At 40.1% G+C, this 11,334-nt stretch overlaps 1 long non-coding RNA gene across 1 annotated transcript in view; it reads right to left on the minus strand.

Moving 5' to 3' along the window:
- Positions 1–10,854: 10,854 nt before the first annotated feature.
- The window catches only part of LOC130995023 (uncharacterized), a 2,403-nt gene continuing 1,923 nt past the window's right edge, over positions 10,855–11,334 (minus strand). The window contains exon 3 of the long non-coding RNA XR_009092008.1: positions 10,855–11,051. This is a non-coding gene — a long non-coding RNA (uncharacterized LOC130995023). The remainder of the gene's footprint in view (positions 11,052–11,334) is intronic.

Below are 11,334 nucleotides of genomic sequence, written 5' to 3' on the forward strand. Positions count from 1 at the left end.
AAAACTTGTACTTAGAGTTAAGAACGAAACAGTTCCAAAACAGAACAAGGAGAAGACAGAAAAACATAATCAGAGCCTGGACAAAGAGTCATTGTCTTCAGGTTGAGATCAAAAAGAAGTTCTTTTCATTAAAAACGGACTGATAAGACATCAGTCGAGGTACAAAGCAAGACTTACATTGGAGTAAAAAGAAAAACAAAAACAACATGGGAAACCCATGGACTCCAGCAGTCTACTTGGCTGCGCCTTGAACTTCTTGATCTTCTGTCTTCGTGTCTTCATGTTCCTAAGCTTGTTCCACTCTCACTTGTGTTCCGTTGAATTGAGGTCTTATCCTCTTGGCTAATCTTCCTCATGATCATCGGATGATCATTTTGCTTGATCGTCTTCAGTCTTTTGAGAATGAGTCTCTTAAGAACTTTTTCCCCCTTTTTGGCAACATCAAAAAGGTGGGATTGACTGAAGGATGAAGCTAAGACCACTGCGTAGAAACAGAATCACAGGATGGTCCAGAGAAAGATGCTGAGGGTAAGAGGTAGACGGAGAATACGGAGGTTTAGAAAAAGAAGAAGGTGATAGATGAGAGGAGACGAAGAAAGGGTAAGGCGTTGATTTGCATGGCTCTTGAAACAGGGAAGAAGAGAGCAGTGGACATGCAAACCAAAGGAGGTTGAGGAGAAGGGTTTTGCTGAAGAGAAAGAAGCATGTGAGGGGAAGTATGTGGGTAATGAAAATCGAATCAGCGGCTATCGTAAGGATAGACACTGTCGATAATGCGCCGGATGGCAGTGAGCTCCTGCTCATTGCTGTTGCACCACATCGAAGCTTCACCAAAAGGCGAGAAGCTTTCCTGAGAACCAGGTGAAGTCTGTCTTCTTCAGACGGCTACTTCAAGCCGATGTGGCGGGCATGAGAATGGAAGACACTCGCTTCGCTGGATACAAGTGAGGGTAGAGCAAACTTTGACGTCGGAGAGACGTTGAGATCCAGTGGAAGGGGCCGGTGAAGACCAGGTATGTGAGCGTCATTCTTCCACTCCATGACTTCGCAGTCATAAATTTCTCCTTTAGTCGGAACAAATTTTCTCTGCAACTTTGGAAAGATTGAAAATTTTTCTCACAGTGAAGGCTGTGGAGAGTTGTTAGTTGATGCAGAAAAATCGTGAAGACAACATGGTATAAATAGACAAGATGTGAACCATGTAAGAAAATGAAAAGGTTTTTCGAAAACTGTGCCTAAAATGTATTTGAAGAAAAATTCACGTCCGCCGTCACTGCGAGGGACTGAGACTTCAAAAAGTTGAGAGTTATCATTGCATTCTGTCATGTCAATGAGTTTCTCAAGAAATTTTATCACAGAGGCAAAAAGGTTGGAAAGATTTTTGGTAAAAGATCAGGACAAGTTCAATCACAAAGGATTTTCTCTTTTTTTTTTAAATTTGTCCTTCTCGGATATTCCATTTTCCAACAATCAGTCAAAGTTTTTGAAAGAAATTGATCAGTTAGAGAAAGATTTTGAACTGAAACTCAAAACTCTGAACTGAAATAACTGATTTTAAAAATAAGCTTTTAAAATACTTACTGATCAACTGAACATTGTAGTCAGTTGATACCACTTGATCCTGGTTGATTCATCAGGATGACTTCTTCTTCAGATGAGCGTTCTGACTTCATTGTTTTCCACGTCGGCGATCGTAGAATCAGCAGTTGGTTGACCACCAGTCATCATGACTGTTTGAGAAGGTCTTCAAACACATCATCACTCTTCAGGGTTGATGAGGCCGATCTTTCCACATAGATCATTGAACCTCTCTTCTGGAAGAGCCTTGGTCAGCAGGTCCGCTCTCTGAACAGCAGTGGGAATCCATTCGACAGAGATATTCTTCTTTTCGACATGATCACGGATGAAGTGATGTCAAATAGCAATATGCTTAACTCTGGTGTGATGAACTGGATTCTGGGAGATTGCAATAGCACTGGAGCTGTCGCAATAGATAGAAACTTCCTTTTCGTCGATCCCATAGTCCTTCAATTGATGGACTAACCACAAGATTTGTGAGCAGCAGCTTCCGGCAGCAATATATTCAGCTTTAGTCGTAGAGGTAGCGACTGAAGTCTGCTTCTTTGAAAACCATGAGATGAGCTTGTTGCCTAGGAATTGACATGTTCCGGAGGTTGATTTGCGATCAAGCTTACATCCACCGAAGTCTGAGTCTTAATACCCGGTGAGCTTGATGTCGTCGTCTGCTGGATACCACAATCCTAAATTGGGTGTGCCTTTGAGATATCTTAGTATACGCTTTGCTCCATCCAAATGAGCTTCCTTTGGATCTGATTGATATCTTGCACATACCCCGACTGCAAATGCGATGTCTGGTCTGCTCGCAGTCAAATACAGCAAAGATCCAATGATTTCTCTGTACTTCGTCGAAGAGACAGATATTCCTTCTGAACCTGGATCAACTTTCCAGTTAGTGTTCATTGGGATCTTGACTGATTTCATGTGCTGAATATCGAACTTGGCTATCAGTTCCTTGGCATACTTGGACTGACTGATCAGTATTCCTTCGTTGGTTTACTTGACTTGCAATCCGAGAAAGAAATTCATTTCTCCCATCATGGACATTTGGAACTTGTTGGTCATGATGTCAGCAAACTTCTTGCACATGCGTTCGGATTTGGATCCGAAAATTATGTCATCGACATAAATCTGAACAAACAAGAGATCTTCTCTTTCTTTGAGAGTGAACAGAGTTCTGTCCACAGATCCTTTCTTGAAACCTTGTTCAACAAGATACTCCGAGAGAGTATCATACCACGCTCTTGGTGCTTGCTTCAATCCATAGAGCGCTTTCTTCAGCTTGTACACCTTTTCTGGTCCAGTAACCTCAAACCATGGAGGTTGTTCCACATAGACTTCATCTGTGAGCACTCAATTGAGAAATGCACACTTGACATTCATTTGGTGTACCTTGAAACCTTTGTGAGTTGCGAAGGCTAAGAAGAGTCTGACTGCTTCCAATCTGGCAACTGGAGCGAACGTCTCGTCGTAGTCGATTCCTTCTTCTTGACTGTATCCTTTAGCTACAAGCCTTGCTTTGTTTCTCACAACGTTTCCTTCTTCGTCTTTCTTGTTCTTGAAAATCCATTTCAAGCCAATCACATTTGCATCGTCTGGTCGATCCACAAGCTCCCAAACTGAATTCCAGTTGAATTCATTGAGTTCTTCTAGCATTGCGATGACCCACTGAGTAGACTTCAGAGCTTCTTCAATATCCTTGGGCTCTGTAGATGATAAGAAACAGTTGAAAATTTTATCTTCGTTGATGCAGTTCTGATTGATGTCGAGGACGAGGTTGCACATCGATCTCCGAGTCTTGACGCCATCTGATGGTTCTCTAATGATGTTCTCCTTTGAGTGGAGTTCAAACCATCTTCGATACTTCTTGATCTCTTCTGGAGATGGTGGGGCTTCTTCGGTCAGAATGGTTTTGAGGTGTTGAGCACCTTCTGGAGCAGGGGAGAGTTGAGCTGGAGCTGCTTCTGCACGTTCAACTCGATCTTCAGCAACTGGAGTTCCCCCTTGACTGATACCATCTACATTGGCTCCAGTCTGAACTTCAGACCTTTGGCTGATCTTTTGATACTGAAGCTTCTCAGTATCTTCATCTTTGCCTGGTCCCCACACCAAGACAGTAGAGGGCTCGGTGTTGTGGATTTCAGCTTTGGAACCTTCAGTGTTCTGGACACACTTTTCAGCTTCTTATTTCCTGAAATCATCTGTAGACTCATCAAAGATCACATGAGGTGTTTCTTCAACACGAAGAGTTTGAGAATTAAACACTCGATAGGCTTTGCTTGAACGTTCTGTTCCAAAGTATCCAAGGAAGACACCTGGATCAGCCTTGCTATCGAAGGTGTTTAACCTCTTCTTTTCATTGTTGTAGATGAAACACTTAGAACCGAAAGCATGAAAGTAGGCAATCGAAGGCTTTCTGTTCTTCCATAGCTCGTATGGAGTTTTTCCATATCTCTGAGTGAGGAAGGAGCGATTCTGCGTGTAGCATGCGTTGTTGACTGCTTCAGCCCAAAACTTCAAGGGGAGTTTTGATTCGGCTAGCATCTTCCTTGCTGCTTCCTTCAAAGACCGGTTTCTTCTTTCTGCAACTCCGTTCTGCTGTGGAGTTCTTGCTGCAGAAGTTTGATGACTGATTCCTTGTTCATCACAATACTCACGGACGACAGTATTGAGGAACTCAGTCCCACGATCTGATCTGATGCTGATGATGTTGACTTCCTTTTCAACGCTCAGTCTTCTCAGCAACTTTGGCAGTTCCTCCAGCGTTTCTTTCTTCTTGAAGAGAAAGATGACCCAAGTATATCGTGAATAATCATCCACAACTACTAAGGTGTACTTTCTACCGTTGTAGCTTCTTGGAGTGATCGGGCCAAGCAGATCCATGTGAAGTAGATGCATAATTCTTTTAGAGAAGTGTCCTGACTTTGACTTGAATGACATCCGCGTCTGCTTTCCTCTTTGGCATGCTTCACATTCTTGCTTCTTCTGGAACACAATAGAAGGAAGACCTTCTACCAGTTGATGTTTAGCAAGTTTGTTGATCGTCTTGAAGTTGAGATGGTTGAGTCTCTTGTGCCACAGCCAGTTGAGCTCCGAGCTGCTTTTGCTGATGAGGCATGTTTCTGGTGGGCTGTCTTCCCATGAGACGACGTAGAGACTCCATTGTCTGAATCCTTTCAGAACCACCTTCTTTTGATTGTTTCTAACAGTGAATTCATCTTTCTTGATTTTCACTGTGAAACCGCTGTCACAAAATTGACTCACAGACAACAGATTATGTTTAAGACCAGAAACAAAGCTAACATTACTGATACTGGCGTTACCCATGTTGAGCACACTATAGCCTTTTGTTTCTCCGATTGAGTTGTCTCCGAATGCAACTTTGGATCCAGCTTTCTCAACATACTGAGACAGTTATTCTTTGTAGCCCGTCATGTGCTTCGAGCAGCCACTATCCAGATACCACGTTCTGATTGAAGCTTTAACCTCTTCCTTCTTTTTGTGTTTCCTGACATTGACCTGCAAGGAAGAGTAGCTTCAGGCACCCAATCAAGCTTTGGGTCCTTCGATGTTAGTTCGAGTTCCCTTTGGAACCCATATCTGCTTCAGAATTGGTCTGGCTGATCTCTTGCGCTTTGTTGATTGTCTGATTGACGTTGTTGGCGCTTCAGTTGGCACACGAGCATTCTTCTGTTGAGAAATTCCTTTGAAGGCCTCACTCTTGTAGCAATTCTGTCTGATGAGTGGTTGAGGTCTTCTTTGCTCAGCGAAGTATCTTCCTTGAGATACTCGAGTCTTTGCAGACTTATGGAGACTTGACTGACGTCCAGTTGCTTGTTGTTGTGGATGTCGCTTGGCTCGACTGGACTTAGCATTGTTTGGTCTCCATGGATGTTGTTCCTTCTGAAACTGAACTGATGTCAGTCTCTGACTGATGTGGCCTTTCTTCCCCCTGGATTGGTGAGGAAGATTCTTCTTGATTCCTGATGTTCCTTCCCCGATCTTTGATTGAAATCTGCTTTCTAGTCTTCTCATTAAGATGATCTGGTTGGGGGCCTCCTTTGCTCGTCTATAGCTCCGTGGAGGTGGAACATTTGATCTTGCCATCAGTTTGCGTTTGCGAACTTTATCCATATCATGATCTCTTGATTCTTCTGATGTTGTGATTTCAGAAGGATCGTCCTTTGAAATGATCATGATCTTCTTTCCTTTGTCAGCTGCAACCTTTCCTCCAATGCTTTTAACAAGGCCTTTCGATGGAAAGTTGCTCATCATGGGAGACTGCATCATGCAGTTCTTGACGGTTTCTTCCAGCTTGTGATTGAGCCTCTTGATCTCATGAGATGCTCTCTCACATTCTGAGTTGGAGTTTCTGAGCTTTTCCTCCAGTCGACTGTTCTCCATGATTAGCTGATCAAGACAAGTTTCATCCGGAAAGTAGATGATTGTCTGATTCTTAGCTCGTTCATCATTGATCTCCTTGTCCAATTTCTGATTCTGCTTGAGGAGATCTTCAAACATTTTCCTCAACTGACAGTGATCAGTCATGAGCTGATCAAACTCGTCAGTTTCATCGGATGAGCTATCTCCAGATTCTGAGTGGTCTCCTGAAAGCATCGGGAAGTTATCAGTATAAGGAGTTTTTGAGTGAGAGATTACCTCTGAGCCATTCATTCCATTGTCGTAGCTGTTGTCAGCCACGCTTTCTGATTCATTGGCCATCAGGGCTCGGCTCTCATCGTCTGAGCTGGAACTGTCGAAGTCGGATGATTCTGATGTGTCTTTGGAAGAATCAGCATCGTCAGCAACCATCGCTTTCTTCTTCGAAAATCTGCGATCTTTCTTAGCTTTTAGTTCTCTGCGCTCAGCTTGAGTCAGATCAGGGCATTCATTTCGAAAGTGCCCTTTCTTTCTACATCCAAAGCATTCCATGTCTTTGATGTCGTAAGCGGCTGACTTCCTTTCTCCGCTTCGATCTGTGGAATGTCTGGAGTTGCTTTATCTTTCATTTCCTTTGTAGTGCTGCTTGTGGAACCTTCTGTACTTCCGGAACTTGGACTCCATCTTGTTGAATCTTTCAGTCAACAAAGCATATTGACTGAAGAAGTCCTCAGGGTTTAGTTCCGTTGGTTCCTTGATCTGCTTCTTGCCTTCTCTTGTTGAGGCCTTCAGTGCAACTCCTCTTGAGGTTGATGGACCATCTTCGTCTGATCCTCCAGCCTTCTTGTTTCCGAGATTTCTCAGAAGGTCGAACTCATTTGCCATGAGATCGGAGAAAAGCTTGTTTGTCGGGAGCTGACTGAATCCTGGCTTATGCTGATGAGCGACTGAGTAGATCTGCCATTCTCCACGTGGCAGTGCTCGAAGAATCTTCAGGTTGATTTCTCGTTGAAGGTATTTGTCTTTGGAAATGGATTGAACTTCATTCAAAATTTGGTTGAATCTAAGTTCCATTTCCTCGACAGATTCATTCTTGAGCATGAGGAAGGAGTCGAACTTCTAGCAAGCTATGGATAGCTTATTCTCCTTGATTTTTTTGGAACCTACGCACATTCTTTTCAGAATGTCCCACATCTCCTTTGCAGTTCCGCACTTGATGATCTTCATGACATGCTTGTCGGGAACGGTGCCGGAGATGATGCTTTTGGCGAGGTTGTCTAGCTCATCTTGCTTCCTTTCTTCTGTGGTGAAGTCTACTTTTTGCTTGGGCTGGACCTCATCGTAAAGATCTTGTTGTGGATTAACAGGAACCCTTTTGACAGTTTCGGTGATGGTGATTGGTCCGCTGGTGATGACTTCCCACATTCGGCAATGTTGGGCGGTGAGGAAGCTTTCAAGCCGAAACTTCCATATGTCGTATTTTTCAATACTAAACATAGGTAGAGAAGATAATCTGTTGTGGTTAGTCTCCATCAAAAAAAAAAGAACAAATAACAGCAGTTAGAACAGATAGCAAGCACAAAAAGAAAGAGAGAACTTTTTCGAGACCTTTGAGAAAAATGATCTAGTTCAATTAGAACCTAATCAGATACAGATAGTTCTTGCGAACAACCTGCTCTGATACCAATTGTTAGGTCCTGAGGGTCTCGAATAGGTGTATTGGGGGGGGGGAATACACATATGAGCTATTTTTAAACAATCCTCAATCAGAGGGATCTCAGTCAGAGATCAAAACGAAACTTTGCATGCAAACAAAGACGCCTGTTTTACTGAAACCAGTTTTGACCAAACAGGGTTGACGACTGATACTGAAAGCTCTTCAGTAAAGAGTTATCAGTTAAGTTGCTGGAACTTAACTGATGCAAGTAAGGGCTTCAGTCGAGTTTGCTAAAAACAGAGATGATAACACTCTTCCTGACTATCAGAAGATAGATCAGTCAGACTGATATCATACGCAGCGGAAATTAAACTTAGTTTCGCAATAGCCTCGGTGGAGCAAGTTGTTGGTTATGGTTTCTCTTTGCAGTTAGTTAGTGTTCAGTTTTATCAAATGAAATAACACAAGTAGGAATGTAAAACTGAAAACTGTAAACAACACAGAGACTTTTACGTGGTTCGGAAAAACCCTTTCCTACATACACGGTTGGTTGATCAGACCAACAATCCACTCCGCAAGTGTTTAACAGGTGCACTGCAAACCAAACCGTGTGCTTGCCGGGTGCACACAACCGTACACTGAAGAAAACCCTTCTTCAGTACCCACGCTTCACTAGCGTCGGATTTCTCTTGCTTAGCACAACCCGTGCTAAGACTCTCAGAGACAGAAAACCCTTCTGACCTCCGAATCACTCAAAACACTCTTATGGGGGGGAGGTTTGAACGAGTGCCAACTATACTTACAAAGAACAAGTTCTTTGAAGCAAGTTTGACCTTTGGCTTCTGGGTGAACAGAGTTTTGCCTAAGGTCTAAGAGAATGTATGTAATCAGCAGTGACTGATTTTGGCTTTGGAATTCTCTTCTTCGATTCAAACTTTGGGGAGTTTAAGCTTAAGGCTGAGTAGCAATTTCGGCAGAGCTTCAGCTTATGTCGTTGAATCGGTGAAGGTTGAAGTGATCCTCGAGCGCTATTTGTAGGAGAACTCTTGAATAGATCCGTTGGCGTAAATCATCCTCAAGATTTCTTCCGTTGGAGAGCAATTCGAATTTGGGCTGAGGCTTCAATCTTCGAGGTTCCTTGTCTGGGTGGAAACGGCTCTCTTTGATGGACAGGAGATGTGACGTCTCTGAAAAGTAACCACCATATAGGAATGACCTCTGCAGAGATAAGATCCTGAGATCTCTGCATTTAATGCGGCTGTACTTTGTGAGTACGTGGCTTCCTCTGAACGTTGGAAGATCAGTCCGAGGAGGAATATTCAACTGATACTTGACTTTAGTATCAGTCCATTGCGCGCATTAAGTAATCAGTCTTCAACTGATTCTTCAACTGATACTTCAGTTGGTATCTGCAGTCTTCAGTCTTCAGTCCTTCGTTCTTCAGTCTTCAGTCTTCGACACCGCAAGCTAAACTAGAAACGAACTCTAACACTTTAGTTCAAAACAATTCTAGTCTATTACAATTAAGACCTATGAATTTTGATATCATCAAAACAATGATTAGGATATTCCACAAGGTTCCCAACAAAACTTTAATGTTAAACGTAATTGTATCGAGTATCAGAAATGTGAAACAAAACCTCTCAAACTTTGGGAGTCTTCTCGTTATGAATTAATGTGTTTTTGTTATTATCTTTTTTTTTAAATCTCATTTATCCTAATAAATTGTTTTTATTTATTATATTTCTGTTATTTTCAAAATCAGGGCCTTAGAAAAGAGATATATTCACTACAAATCTAAGAGTTGGGACATTTTTAAAACATTTTAAAAATTGAGTCTGATTTGTGATAAGATGAAAAGGTTTGGACTTCAGTTAGCAATTATCTATTTGGATTTTGAACCATCAACTTTATTGGTAGTTTGATTAGTCGTCGTCGTCATATTATGTTCATAAATTAAACATCCTATGCGTTCACCTTACTTTTAAACTGAATAATTGGATATATTATTAGTTGAAGATGAATAAAGCTAGACTACCTAACGAAAGTATGGAACATTGATAAAGATTAAAGAAGTTTAAATTCGATTAATAAAGTTTGATAGATTGAATTATTTAGAGCATTTTTATAAACCCTGGTTAATAATTTATAACCATTTTTTTTTCAATAGACGATCTGTGCTACTATTATATTTTTGAAATAAAAATTGTATTTAAAAATCCACCTATAAAGTATAAGATGCAGTATTTTGAGCAAAAAGAATTTGCTAGTCTTGGCAATATTGACATTCTAAATTATTGTGAATTAGGAGTACTACATATTGAAGTTCTAGAAGCTGCCCACATTCTTTGAACGAAGATAATAATATTAAAAATTTAAAGGAATCAAACTACTATAGTAAATAGCATTTATTTTGTTTTTTCTCTTGGTAGTTGGAGGAATAAAGGTATTTAAAGTATAAGCATTCATTCCATCTGTAATTTTGCAGTAGTATATTGTATTTCGGATGATCATTTTTTTATTTGAAAATTATTCAAATAATGTTAATGCAGTGAATGGTATATAAATATGTATTAAATTTATTTATATATAAATTATGAGATGTATAGATATTTATTGTAGCTTTAGTGATATACTGAATACTCAATGAAAAATACTTCATCCGTCCCATACAAATGTTCCACTTTTTATAATGGGATGTCCCGTTACGAATGCCTTATTCCATTTTTTGCAACATATTCTCTCTCTATATATACCTAATATTTAAATAATTTCCACCAACCCACTTAATCTACTAATTACATATATTTTATATTTCTGTGCCCAAAAGTAATTAGACATTTGTAATGGAACGAAAGGAGTAAGAAAGTAGATATATATTTTATTGTTAAAATATAAAAAATATACTCCCTCCGTCTACAATTTAATGCCCTACTTGCCTTTAAAAATATGTCTACAATTTAATGCCCTACTTGCCTTTAAAAATATGTCCACAATTTAATGCTCTATTCTGTTTTTTGTACTCTTTTACTCTTCTTCTTTTCCTATATTTACTACCCTTTGTCACTAATGGACCCACCTTAAAACACCATTATCATTTTTATATTCTATATCTACTACATTGTATCACTAGTGAACCCACTCACGACACCTTTATCACTTTAGTTAACTATCTTTATCACTTTAGTTATAAAGTCCCAATTTTCATAAACTTTGCAATATAAAAATTTTAAGGAACTAATAGTTAAAATAAAATTTCTTGACTAACAAAATTTAAACTAGCTAATTAAAATCAACTTGCCCAAACACTAATAAAGTAACATGAAATAAAATGATAAACTAAAAAGTAACATGTTCAACTTAAAATTTCAATGGAAATACAAAATCTCTAGTCATTATCGACTTCCATGGCCACCTCGACTCCAGAACTGCAAAACTGAGAAGATAAAGGGTGAGCTTATTGAAAATATACTCAGTGAGGAAACATGCACATATTCACATACGCTTAAACATGCAAATAATTCACATTGTCATACACACATACTAATAATTTGATGGGCGAACTGAGAGCCCCTGAACATGTATTTCAACATGGCTAATATTCTGAACATGTATTTCTACATGGCTGAACATGTATTTCAACATGACTGATATTCTGAACATGTATTTCTACATGGCTGAGTAAGTATAATCAAACATGAAAAAAAGTGCATATAAAA

The sequence above is a fragment of the Salvia miltiorrhiza genome, chromosome 7 (genome assembly GCF_028751815.1).
Source record: "Salvia miltiorrhiza cultivar Shanhuang (shh) chromosome 7, IMPLAD_Smil_shh, whole genome shotgun sequence".
In the NCBI taxonomy this organism is placed as follows: Eukaryota; Viridiplantae; Streptophyta; class Magnoliopsida; order Lamiales; family Lamiaceae; genus Salvia; species Salvia miltiorrhiza.